Here is a 13833-nt window from a genome sequence, read left to right as displayed (position 1 = left end):
CTGTGAAAGGAAAGGAAAAAAGAAGGAGGCTTGGATAGGAAGAGCCCAGACTATGGTACCACTCGAAAAACTCTTAGCCAGCCCCACAGGAAGTTACAAAGCAAAAATTGCCCTTTGCATGAGTTTCATGTTGGGCAGCAATGGCCACACCTGCAACCCCACCATGCTCAGTCACTGGCTAGAGTCACCCAGAGAGTGAGGGAGAGCGTGTCCTCTGCTCCAAGAGTTTGGTGGATCTCAAAGGTGCTGCTGTTGACTGCACCTCTTGCTTGAGAAACTCTCTTAAAAGGAGACCTGACTGGCATAGTATACTTCTTCCAATATATGCAACACACTCACCTAGACCTCAAAGGACACCACCTCAAGGCTGTGTCCAATTACTGCATCAGCTCAAAATCCAGGTTTTGTTGTTTGTTTGTTTTTCAGTGATATGCCCTCCTTTATATCAGGTCCAGATGTGGTCTAGTTATTTACCAAAAAAAACAAAAGCAGTTGTCTTACCCAATATACTCAGTGGTAGGGGAGGTACAGGATAATCACAATAAAAGCTACCCAATTATCAAATATCTTTGATGACATAAAATACACTTTACATGAAAAACTTCATGAAGTTCACTCATATAGCTTATCTTCTAATTTACGTTTAAATAACATGGTCATGGTGTTAAGTGCCTCTTGGCATCATCAGTGATAACTGAGACTGGTCTTCCTAGTATCCTTGATTTCTTGCCCCTCCTCATGGGGGAAGTTATATTCTGCACTGAGCCTTAGGAGAGGAAACAAAGGCAGGTTCAGGGACTATGATAATGGATAAACTAGATTGAAAACATTACCCATAAGTAATTATGTATCTTAAAAATTATTTAATATGGGGCATATTTTCATGAGATAAAAGTTTTATATGATATGTATACTTTAAAAAACAAATCTTAAATTTGAAAAAAAAAGTGAGCCTATATTGTACAAATTCCCAGAGCTCATAAGTGTCTCCATTAGCCAATCTAGAAGGCCTCAGTTCTTCTGTCTGCTTGTCCATTTTTCTCACAGGCCTCTGGTTTGGCCTTCTAGGGGTTTCTTTCTTGTCCGTTATCCTCCTTAGACACTTCTGAAGTGAGGCTACATAGCTTTCACAACCTACTTCCCACCAATGCAGGTTTGAAGATTTGCAAGTTGCTTTAGAGGTTAAAAAAAAAATCACAGGCTTTTGCAGCCCTGACATGTGGATCATTTGGTAATAACATTCCCTCAAAAACTTACTAGGATTCTAGTCTTTTAGTTTTCAAGGGATGAACTCAGCCAAAGATTTCATCAAAAAATTGCTTCAAGACTTGAGGACTGACATTTCACTTACAACCTCTGTACCCTGCCTAGAGCAGTGGCAGCTACTGGAAGCCAGCTGAGACTTGGGGACAAGGCAACACACTTAATCTCATCTTCACAGCCAGACTGGTTCCCATAGTCTAACAGGGGTACTTGAAAATGTTTGTGGCCCTATTCCTATCTCCTGCTAAAACTGACAGTTCTATAATTGCTTGAATTTGTATTACAGAATCAGTTTACTTCTTCAGCCCTGTGAGGCCCCAAATCACCAGAACCCCAGTCATCTGAGATTGCCTCAGGCACCAAGTCCTTCATCAAAGTTGTATTTCCCTCCATTTCTACTTGCAAACCAGCTAGTTCTAGCCTGAGCTCTCCTCTTTGTTGCCAGGCCTTTTAAAAGAGGTCAGAAGCAGCCAACAGACATTTATTTTCCGCCCCCCCCCCATTTCCGCTGGAGTTATTGGCTCACTTGGCCCATAATCTACCCATCCAAGTGTCAGAGGTACATTTGCCACTGTTTTGCCACACCATAAAAAATGTGACCCCCTTTTACATTCTGCAATGTCTGTATCCTTGAAACTATCAAATAAATGCACCTAGTTAAGTTTCTGTTACATATAGTACTCTACTTTCACACATCAAATTTTATTAGTTAGGGTATATGTTCAGCTGCATGAAATACAAACCTGAGCTAACATACCTTTAAAAAGATAGAAGATAGTTTCCCTCTCCCATAGAGCAGCAGCAGGATAGAAGAAGGAGGGATAAACAGTACAGCCCCTTCCCTTAAGGACATGTCTTTAGAAGTATCACATATCATTTTCCCTCACAACTTCCAGGCTGGAACATAATGACGTGGCCATGGTTCAGTGGCAAGAAAGCTGGGAAATGGATGGCCATGTGCCCAGCTAAAAAAAATCCCAGGGTTCTCCTGCTATAGAGAGAGAGACTAGAAATCAGGGACAACCAGTCTCCTCTACTACTCTTCCCCAAGTCTTGCCCCCTATTCAACGGAGAATATTCAAACTAATTCTCCTAAGACAGAATTTCCCCCATAATTTTCCCAGTCAAGACTGATGATGAATAAAATCAGTTCCTCTATGTCCTGACTTTCAAGGCTCCTTAATCACACTTCCTTCAAAGCCAAGCTCAAATCTCCTCTTTCATAAAATCTCAGGCTGCTCCCACCTGATCTCTCCATTCTCTGCACTCTCAGTGAGACAGTTTAGCACTTGATTGTTCTCTACTTTTTCGTATGTGTGTTTTCTCTAAAAAGAATGATCCTGTGCTCATTACAAGAAAGTTCCATGATTTATCATCCTTCTTTTTTGGCTCCACAATATGTGTTGAGGTGTTAATAGCCTAGAGAGTGCTTAACAAAAATGATTGATGGATCAGAATCCTAAGTCATTAAACACACAAGAATTTTGAGGGCGATAACAAAACTACAGTGAAGAATCTTTATTTTCTCTGATGCCGTGTTTGGGGTTGGATTCCTCTTACAATTAAATTTCTAAGCGTTCACAAAGACATTATTTCTTTTTAAAAACATGTATTTCGACTGTGCTCGCGGGCCTGAGGTCGTCTCCGGTGAGGCAGTCGTCCTGAAAGCAGCTGCGGCTCTGGCCCCTGGGCGTGGTAAGGAGCCTGCCGCGTGCTTGCTGTTACAGGGCCGCAGCATCACCCCGCTTCCTCCACCTTCCCTGCAGCAGCCATGGCGAAAGGCAGAGGCGACGAAAGATCGCACGCGGGGCGCTCCATACGACCCCTCGGGGGACAAGGCAGCGGGGCCGCGGGGTCCCTCGGCGCCAGGCAGCGGAGACCACCTGAAGGAGAAAGCCTGTGCAGAAGCTGGGTCAGCAAGGATGTCGCTTCTTTATATTGGTGTCCATTTTCTTTTCTGCAGCTTTTGTTATGTTTTTGGTATATAAAAATTTTCCTCAGCGTAGTGAAGAAGGAGTGAATATGAAGGTTCCCAGAGATATGGATGATGCCAAGGTTCTAGGAAATGTTTTATCCAAATATAAGGACACCTTTTATGTACAAGTACTTGTAGCTTATTTTGCTACATATATTTTCTTGCGAATATTTGCTATTCCGGGCTCTGTATTTCTCAATACACTCTCAGGGTTTCTTTATCCCTTTCCACTAGCCTTATTTCTTGTTTGTTTGTGTTCTGGACTCGGTGCCTCATTCTGCTATATGCTCTCCTCTTTAGTCGGGAGGCCGGTTGTATATAAATACCTAACTGAGAAAGCAGTAAAATGGTCACGGTAGGTTGAACGTCACAGAGAACATCTCATTAACTACATTATATTTTTGAGAATAACACCATTTCTGCCTAATTGGTTTATTCATGTCTCCTGTGATAAACGTGCCATTGAAAGTTCTTTTTACTGGCACTTTTGGAGGTGTTGCATCTCCCTCTTTTGTAGCAATTAAGGCAGGAACAACACTGTACCAGCTTACAACAGCAGGGGAAGCCGTTTCCTGGAACTCAGTATTTGTTCTAATGATTTTGGCTCTTCTTTCTATTCTGCCAGCGATCTTCCAAAAAAAACTAAAGCAGAAATTTGAGTGAATAATCCTCTGGGTTTTAGTTTTCCTATCATCATCATCATCATCATCTCTCAGGATTGGCAGATTTATGTGTTAAAATCACTTCTTCAGTAAATGAAACAGGAATTTGTAAAATAAAATTTCCTATCGGGTGGTTAAAATAATGCATTTAAGTGGCAAAGGAGAGAAGTAAAAATGGAAATTGGTATACCATGAAGAGTGCCGTCAGTAGTTATGATAGACATCTCCTAAATTACTATTCCAAGGCCATAGATAATAAATGTAGCAGCATAGTAGGAAATTCTTGAGCCAACTGATGAGCCCAATATATTTCATGAACTGGCCAGAAATACTTACCCTTTACTTGATAATTTAATATTTTTCTCTCTACTCCACACTATAACTAAAATAGAACAAATACAAAATTCAAAAGCAAAGATACAATATTGCTGTTCTGACTGTTGTTGGCCTTCTTTCAGAGCATAAACTTGAAAACTAAAGCTCAAAAGAGATTTACATTTTCTTCCTTTTTGCCTTTGAGGTAATAGACTTATTTAGAAGTTGCATCTTAGTGGACTACTGAATTTGGAAAAGATATCAAGTTATATCTATTTAGTGAATTTTATTTTTGTCTTCTTCTGTTCTAGATTATCATGGATTAGTCTGAAATTTAAAATTCTGACCAGTCTGTTTTCATCTGTTTCCTAGCTTTCAAAATATTTCCACTGTGCATATACAGAATGGCAATTACATGATAATTGTATCATATTGGTGTTGATAATTAATATTCAGATAATATTTTGTTACACAGTACCCCTTTACTATCTCAAAAGGGGATCAAAAAAGCAAACATTCAAAGTATGCAGTTTTTAGATGTTAGATTAATTAGATTCCTTTATATTTTGAAACAAAAGCAGTGTCGGTACAACACTTAAGTGGTTGAATATAGTTTATTTGTTCCAATGACTGTAAAATTTACCTCATTTATTATTATTAGTCTGGTCATTAAAGCATGTATTATATAATTATCCTTCTTATGCATGATATGTAAGAATGCCTTGTTTCATTTCTGTTGATGGCTTTTTTGTTTGGGGCTGCTTTTGATTAGTGCAGTTTCCCTATTTAGGGTTTTTACTTTTTATATCTCAAAGTAAAATTAAATTCTCATATGGTAACTACTATATTTAAATAGTCCCGGAAAAACTAAACAGCTTTTTGCTGCTTGCTTAATGGTTGGTAATATCCTCGATTCCTTGATTCTAGGACATAAAGTAAAGTACTCTGTCAGTTTTACCTTCACCCAACACTGTCATGTTGAAAAGTACTTTAGCTGTGGAAGAATCCTTGTATGTTTTTATTGTGAGAGGTCTGATCAGTCTCAAAGCCTGTTTCTACTACATAATGTAGACTGATTATTTTCTCTATCACAGTATTAACAAATTGATTTATTGTAAATACAAAGAAAATATATTAATTAATATACTATTTTTATATCACCTGGCCTTTTGTGTGAAATTATTTATTGTTATTTCTAGCCAGGTTTTCTTCCTTTCTTATTGACCGGAGACTGAGTGATAAAGCTTTTGTTATTTTTACAAACAAACTTAAAACATAGCCTTTTTGGACAAAGCTCACTAAATATTACTGTATAAAATGTAATTCAGTAAATTTTTATCAGACTTTTAAAAATAAGAGTTTGGACTCAGGAGCAGCCTCACTATTTATTCCATTATGTATATATAAAGAACCTTCAGCAGGCTGTACCCGAAATGCATTTGGTGGCCTATATTCATGGATTCACAGACTTGGCCTGACGCCAGATGTAGATTCAAGTTTCAGCCACATCTTGAAGATAATTACATAGTAATAACCACCAGAAGGCAAATATGTGTAGTGGGGAGGCGAGCAGGCTAACTAGGAAGTTGGCACACTGAGACTGTTCCCCTCTTAGTTAATGGCCTCTCTCTGGAGCTCTATTACTTTGAGTGTAATATTTCTAAGATACTTAATAAATGTAAATTAAAATGTAGGAAGAATAAATTGTACTGAAAAACTTTAAAAATAACGTATTTCTTCTCTTTCTTAATGTTATTGTAAAAAAATAAGGAATAAATAACTAGAAAATATAAATAGGGAAATAAAATTACCTATAATCCCTATAAGAATAGACTACACCTAATAATACTTTAGTGTATATCCTTCAGTGAAAGATATGATTTCAAACACATTTCAATGAGAATTACATGCACAGGGTTCGAATTGTCAGAAACTATTAAGAGTATTGTCTGAAACAGCTTTAATGATCTTTCTTGTTAGTATCTAACAGGACTTCCTCAAGCCTGCTAACATTCTTCCCTCTCTACTACTCTTACCAAGGCATATATTTAAGCTGATTTTATGCTTCCAGGATTTATGATAGACAAATGCTTGGCTTTCAGAGGTATAGTGACATATATCATCTACAGTCATTAAACAAAGCATACAGTATTTTTATGTGTTTCATTTTTCTACCCTATGGGTTACAAGCATCAATATATAAGTTTTCAAGAAAAAAAGGGATACCTACACTATAAACATATATTTATATGTTTCAATATATTTTATGGTCTTTACAATTCTTGGTAAGAAACAATAAGATATATTCTCTTGAATTTCAAATAAAATATCCCCAAAATACATTTTCCCTTCAGAATATTAATCATTAAGTTATATTTATCCCTTCTTATCTACATCACAGAGCTATGATGAAAATAAATGGAGAAATAAATTTGAAAAAATTTTGAGCTCTTGGAAGGAATAGTATCATATAAAGGTGAAATACTATTTTATTTACAAATTCAAGATTATTTTGAAGTAGAAGTCACCCTACCATTGCACTGTATATAGACAGATATTTCTCAGAATCATTACTTTCCATATCAATAAAAGTCAAACCATCGATTGCTTCACTTTTCTCTGTATGGAATTCTCAGATCCAAAGTATTTCATTGAAATGTTCTTTTCCCTATATTGAAAAATAGTGCATCCCACTGAGAATGAATGACCACCCACTTTTTTCAAAGGGGGAAATTACAGACATGAAGATTACTCATGAAAAACTCAGAAAGGAATTCACTCATAATGGGCAAAAGAATTGCAAAATGAATACTAGGTGTAGCATAATATCAAGAAGAGGTACTATCCTGATAAATAGCTCCATTCCTTTATTTTTGACTTATCAAACTATTATTGCTAACTTAATGTTTTCCATATTGGCATTTGGCAGTATTAGAAACCCAGAGAAGGAACTGATCCCTAGGCAATATGTGAATAATTATTAAATTCAGGTGATAAGTACATGGATGTTTGTTTAATCACTCACTTTTCTGTAGTTTTTTAAATTGTCATAATAAAAAGCTGCTTTATCCTAAGGTTTCAATCACTTCCATTTTACCAGCAAATAGCTCCTTGTTGGCCAGAATTAGGCCCAGCAAAGCAATTCACTTTATCACTTTTATACCTTCAAAAATGAATTGTCAAAGTAGTGTCTGATTTTAACTAAATAAGCCAACTAATAGATGTCCAGATAAGGAAAAGATCTGCCTTCATTATCTCTTGCCTCTGTGCAATTTCTGCGATCTATTTCAAGAATACATCACACACGTTCATTTGCCCAAGCAGTCTCTGCTACTCTCCAACAGTATCATTTATGTCCAAATCCCAAAAGGATTTCCTGGGTACTTCTGCTTGTAGGTTCATAGATTTTTCTACAAGAATATATCATTTTCATAGGTATCATATTTCTTCTTGCCTTATAATAAGACTTTTTCTTTTGAGAGTCATATTGAAGAAAAACACTGGCAAAATAGAGGTTTTATCAAGTGAGTTCAGTTGACCACTCACGGAGTACGCTACCCCACAGATTAAACTTGAAAATAATTTTAAGTGACAGCTAATATTTGTTGAGCCCTGTTTTCCTAGCGCTGGGCTAAGCACTTTAGTTGCATCTTTGCATTTAATTCTCATAATAATAATGACATTATGTTTACTATACCTGGAGAGAAAATCCACCTGTTTCTCAGAGAACTGGCATTTGAGATATTACTGTGTTCTTGCAAAATTTATAAATTTACAGTGGTGTCAGCCTTAGTCACCGGGTCTTATCTGAGGTAACTTTCTTGTACATTCAAAACCTCTTCATTTCCATTTCCCCTTTGAGCCCTGTGTTTACTACACTCTTGTGACCAGGAGCCTTGAGTCCAGTGCTATAGCCTCTGCCTCAGGGTATGAAACCAGGTAGGCCTATGGAATCTATCTCCCCACATTTGTTTAAGCTGTATAATCACCCTCCACAGATTTCTATTGTTTATCTTATCCACTGTGTTCCTCCAACAAATCCTTTTACTAACACCCTCCACCCTGGGCTGCAGCCATCTACCTTCTATATACATAGTAAGTGAACAGAGACTTCAGTCTCACAAGGATTTCTTCATGGGGTTTCATTGTTTTTAGTTCCTTGAATTCATTTTTACCTCTTGATTTTGTAGTTTCTCCAAGGTTGATTTGGGGGAGGGAGCCAACCACCCTGGCTCATTCATCATCTTCTTAAGAACCAGAAACGTTGATGTTACTTATTTCTTTATTACTTAATCCCACACTTATGGATGAAGCTACAATTTGTGTTAAATTCTAAACTAATGATCAGGGTTTATGTAACTAACAAACCCAGAGTCGACTGAGGCCATGTGATAGGAAGAATATCCCCTACAAGACTGTCAACAAGGCACACACAACACAGTCAGTCTCTCTGCATGATCCTCCCTTGGCCCAGAATGACTTGAAAACAACATAAAGAGGAACAGATTTGAAGTCACCTCTCTTCTCCACCTACCTCAGGCTGCTAGAAATACACATATCAGTGCTCTAAGCCACTCGTGAAACTTAGTTGTAGTTTTAAGTCCTGACCTGTAGACTTTTACAGAACAAGCATCACATGATTTTTCTAGGCCTTAATATCTAAAAGTCCTATATACTGAAAGGGGAAAAAATCTCCTCCTTTGCATCAGCTGCACCTACCTCCTAAACCTTCTGGGGCTTGCTGTCATCTCACAAGGCTCCACTTGGCCCAAACACACTGCTAAAACCACAGCCTCTATAGTTCAAAATTAAGCTGCAACAGCTATATACCACGAGGCCTGAGACTCTATTACTTCCGGTCAGAGGTTAATGAGCCGCCTCCCTCCACCTCATGGCCACCATTCCACCCTCACCCCTTCCCCCGGCCACCCGCTGCCATCACATTGCTGAGGTCTGCATGGCACATGCCCCTTTCCTCTCACAGACCCCTGGCAACCACTGATCTTTCTACTGTCTCCATAGCTTGGCTTTTTCCAGAATGTCACATAGTCATAATCACAGAAAACACAGCCTATTCAGATTGACTTCTTTCACTCAGCAATATGAATTTACATTTCCTATATGTCTTTTCATGGGTGATAGCTCATTTCTTTGTATTGCTAAATAATGTTCCATTGTATGGATGTACCACAGTTCGTTCATCCATTAATCTGTTGGAGTCTATTTTGGCTGCTTTCAGTTTTTGGCAGTTCTAAAGAAAGCTACTGACATGCATGTGCAGGCTTGAGGGTAAACACTTAGAAGCACAATTGCTGGATCATATGGTAGGCCTATATTTAGCTTTGTAAAGAACTGCCAAACTGTCTTCCAAAGAGGCTGTACATTTTGCATTCTCACCAGCAATGAATGAGTTTTTCTGTTGCTCCATATCCTTGCCAGTATTTGGTGTTGTCAGTGTTTTGGATTTTATCTAGGAATCTATTTTTAAAAATTAGAACAAATGAATTTAACAAGATTGTTGGATTCAAGGTCAGTATACAACAATAAATTGCATTTATATGTACTAGCAACAAACAATTAGAAAATATTTTAAAATACTATTGACAGTAGCTTTAAAATACTTAAGAATAAATTTAATAACAGATGTGTGAAAGTTCTACACTGAAAACTAAAAACCATTTCCTGAGAATATTTAAGAAAAACCCCAAATAAATGGAGATACATGTTTATATGTTTATAGCATAGCAACATTAGTAAGACACCAATACTTCCCTAAATTGATCTGCATATCAAAGTCAGGTCCAATCAAAATCTCAGGAGGATTTTTTTAAAGAAATTAACAAACTCGTTCTGAAATTCATATGGAAATTCAAAGAATCTAGAATAGCCAAAACAGTTTCTAAAAACACAAAGTTATGAGATTTACACTCCCAGATTTCAAGGTTTACTATAGAGTTATAGTAGTCATTACAGTGTGATCTTGACCTAAGGGTAAACAAGCAAATCAATGGAACAGAATAGAGTTCAGCCATAAACCCATGTGGATATAGTCAATTAATTCCAACAAAGATACTAAAGCGGGACTTCCCTGGTGGCCCAGTGGGTAAGGCTCCACGCTTGCACTGCAGGAGGCACAGTTTCAATCCCTGGTCGGGGAACTAAGATCCCTCATGCCACATGGCACAGCCAAAACAGACAAACCAAAAAAGCCCAAACAAACAAAGATACTAAAGCAATCCAATGAAGAAAGAAAGGTCATTTTAATAAATGGTATTGGAACAACTGAAAATCCATTTAAAAAAAAACTTTGACCAGTAGCTTATACCATGTTGAAAAAAGGTAGGATAATATCTTCATGACTTTGATACACAGATTTCTTAGACCAGACCAAAAAAATCACTGGCCAATAAATTTTACTTCACCGAGATTAAAAAAAACTGTTGTTATCTAAAAACATCATTATGAAAATGGAAAGACAATCAGACTGGGGGCAAAAAAATGTTTCCAAAACATATCTGACTAAGGACTGGTATTAAGAATATATAAAGGGTTCTACATCAATCAGGGCTTAATCTAAGAAACAGAGCCCCTAGGAGATGTGTATCTGTATGTGCGTGTGCATGTGCGTGTGTTTGTGTGTGTAGACAGAGAGAGAAAGAGAGAAAGATTTTATTATATGAATTTGATTGACCTCACGAAATTATGGGAGACTGTCTCTGTGAAGCTGTTGCCTCTTCACATGATTCTAGAACCTCAGATCGGTAGATAAAGCAGTTTGAATGCAGTAGGCAGAATAATGCTCTCCCGAAGTGTCCACCTTAATCCCCAGAACCTGTGAATATGTCCGTTTACATGGCAAAGGGGAATTAAGATTGCAGAGGGAAGTAAAGTTACTAATTAGCTGATGTAAAAATAGAAAGATTATCCTGGATTACCCATCCAGTTGGACCCAGTGTAATCACAAGGGTCCTTAAAAGGGAAAGAGGGAAGCAAAAGAATGAGGGTCAGAGAAACAGATATCATTGTTCTCATTTTACAGATAATAAAACAGGAATCTTAGGGCTCCATGCCAGGGTTCCTTCCACAGTGCCAGCCAGCCTTCTCTCTGTGTGAGCAGATTAATGTCAATATGAGACACAAAGAAATTAGAAGCAGTGAGACTCAGACTTGTAACAAGTTGTGGCTTTCTGATAAGGAAGTCATACACATTTTCACTCTCAAAACTCCAAGGATTAGAATTGAAAAAATATAACAACAGTATTTTAATTAATCTTGCTTTGTCCAAAGATATGTCCACTATATACCCTACAGACTAAAACCAAAATTTTCCATTTAAAATATTTAATCCAATACCTAGAAGACACTAGAGCCAACCACACATATCAAAAACTTTAAACAATTCTAAATCAATTTATTTTAATGAGCCTCCCCTAACTTAATACCAGGAGTCCCAGTTTGTAAGAAATCAAATAAATGACCCTGACCTTCTTCAAGAATTGAAAAATGGTTTAGAGAACTAAATTGTTCTATTTGGACAGTTAGTCAATTGTCAAAGTTAATATAGCTCTTAGAGAAACTGTTTTAACCCATTAAACTATGAAGCAATCTAGAATGTCCCCTAGGTCTTCTTCTTCTTCTCGACAGATTAAATAAATAATTTAGAAGTAAATTAATATACGGGAGAGCACAGCAGCTCTACATTTCCCAATGGGGCATTGCTCACGTGAAAGACATGTGAGTAGTGACCCCTAGAATTGAGCATTACTGTGTCCCTGACAGTTCAAGGATAAACAAGATTTTTCAGGACTGCATACTGTTCTGCCTTTCATACTCATAAACTCTGTCCTTGTCCATAGATGGGAAAGGTAGTCAGTTAAGCACTGTGATTTTTGGAAGGAAGACAGGCAATTCAGAAGGCATGAAATTCTACCTCAGATATATTCCTTTGAATGGAGGCTTTTTTTTAACCCCAAATACCTTTTTATTACTTTTATTATTATTAACACTTACACAAACACTACCCATTTATGGTAGAAAAATTTTAAAACACAAAGGAAAAAAATCCATAATTCTATCACTTAAAAGAGGCCTCTTCGGCCTTTAGATAGTATACACCATCACCCACACTGGATCTCTCCCCCTTAGTAGGTGTGGCTTCTGTAGTGGCTGAGGTGAGGAAGACTAGGAGATACTACAGAGGCCTCAGAAGGCAGACAGTGACACCACCAGCCAATCTCAAGGGATGTGGTTTTTGACCATGACATACATGTATCTCAAGAAACCACCTCCCACAGAATAATATTTCCCAATCTTCCCAAGTCTTGTCCATACCACCTCCACCCCTATAACTCTGTATTTTATATTATATAACAGGGGTGGGATCTTTATCAGGAGAAATGAAAGAAGTCAGGAAACTTCATCCCCAATTTGAAGATGCTTGTGTTTGACCATCACCTCTATCTTCTTGTGAGCTCTTGGTATCCATTGATGTTTAGCATCTTTCCCAAAACACCAAAGCCAGGCTTTAACGATAACTCAATGCCAAGGAGATACCTGGGATTCTACCCCATGAGCAGGACCAGTACAATGGATATAAACAAATATTAAATAAAGACCACATATTGAGTTGGAGAAGATGAAAAGCCTTCTTAACAATAAGAAAAGGTAGGGTTTCACTGGGTGACCTACTGATAGAGGGATTGACATCACTTAATACTGGATAACAGGGAGCTTAAAAAATATTTAAACCTGAAAAACTCATGAAGAAATGGAGGAAGACAGCAAAATCTCTCCAATCCCAGCTTTGTAAATATTGTAAAATATATTTTGTTACAAGCACAAGAATTAAAACACATTAGGACTATTTTTCCATGTTAATAAATATAATTCTCAAACATGAGCATAAGTAGTCTAATTCATAGATATGCTACAATTTATTCAGCCAGTCCCAACTGTTGGATATTTAAAGCTTTTCCAGTTTTTGTAGAACTGCAATAAACAGACCTGTATGTAAGTCTTCAAACATCCTCATTATTTTATGAATTTCTGAGCTAAGGAGTATATGCACATTGTAAGGGCTTCATTACATACTGCATATATAATTACATATAATATATTTCATACTGACCTCCCAAAGTCAGCACACTCGTGACAGCCTTGCATTAGAGTACTTGCCTCCCCACAGCTTTCCCATAATTAGCTATTATCCTAACTCTGAATTTTTAACTAATTTGATAAGTAGACATCCCCTTATTTTGTTCAGAGTTTGCCAACTGATCAGAGTTTGCCAACCTCTGGTTTAAGGGATTCAGATATAGCACTTGCAGAAAAGAAACTACTAGGCTGAGGAGATGCAAGCAAGGAGGCAATGAAGAACTAAGGACTTTGAAGAGGGTAGAGCTACCACATCACGGGGGAGGAATCTGGTCCGTACAAATGTCCCAGCCAGGTAAGGAGGTAGATACCTGAGGATGTGGCCAGAGTTGCCACAGAAACAGCCATTAGGTGGGAGGCAGGAGCCAGTCCACGAGGGCCCCTGAGGCCAGTCCCACGGGCCATCTACAGGCTGACCCACTGAGTTCCACGATGAATACAATGGATTGAGTACTGGAGCCTGGA

The 13833-nt window shown here is 37.6% G+C and overlaps 1 protein-coding gene and 1 pseudogene across 1 annotated transcript in view; one reads left to right on the top strand and one right to left on the bottom strand.

Moving 5' to 3' along the window:
• Positions 1 to 13833, bottom strand: part of LOC117201434 (E3 ubiquitin-protein ligase RNF166-like) — a 516864-nt gene that overhangs the window by 437064 nt on the left and 65967 nt on the right. The gene's annotated exons all lie outside the window — the stretch shown is intronic.
• Positions 3035 to 5392, top strand: LOC101285262 (transmembrane protein 41B-like; annotated as a pseudogene).

Source organism: Orcinus orca, chromosome 12, assembly GCF_937001465.1.
Source record: "Orcinus orca chromosome 12, mOrcOrc1.1, whole genome shotgun sequence".
Classification (NCBI taxonomy): Eukaryota; Metazoa; Chordata; class Mammalia; order Artiodactyla; family Delphinidae; genus Orcinus; species Orcinus orca.
Note: the sequence above shows the minus strand (reverse complement) of the source record. Positions and strands in the feature narration are given on the sequence as shown.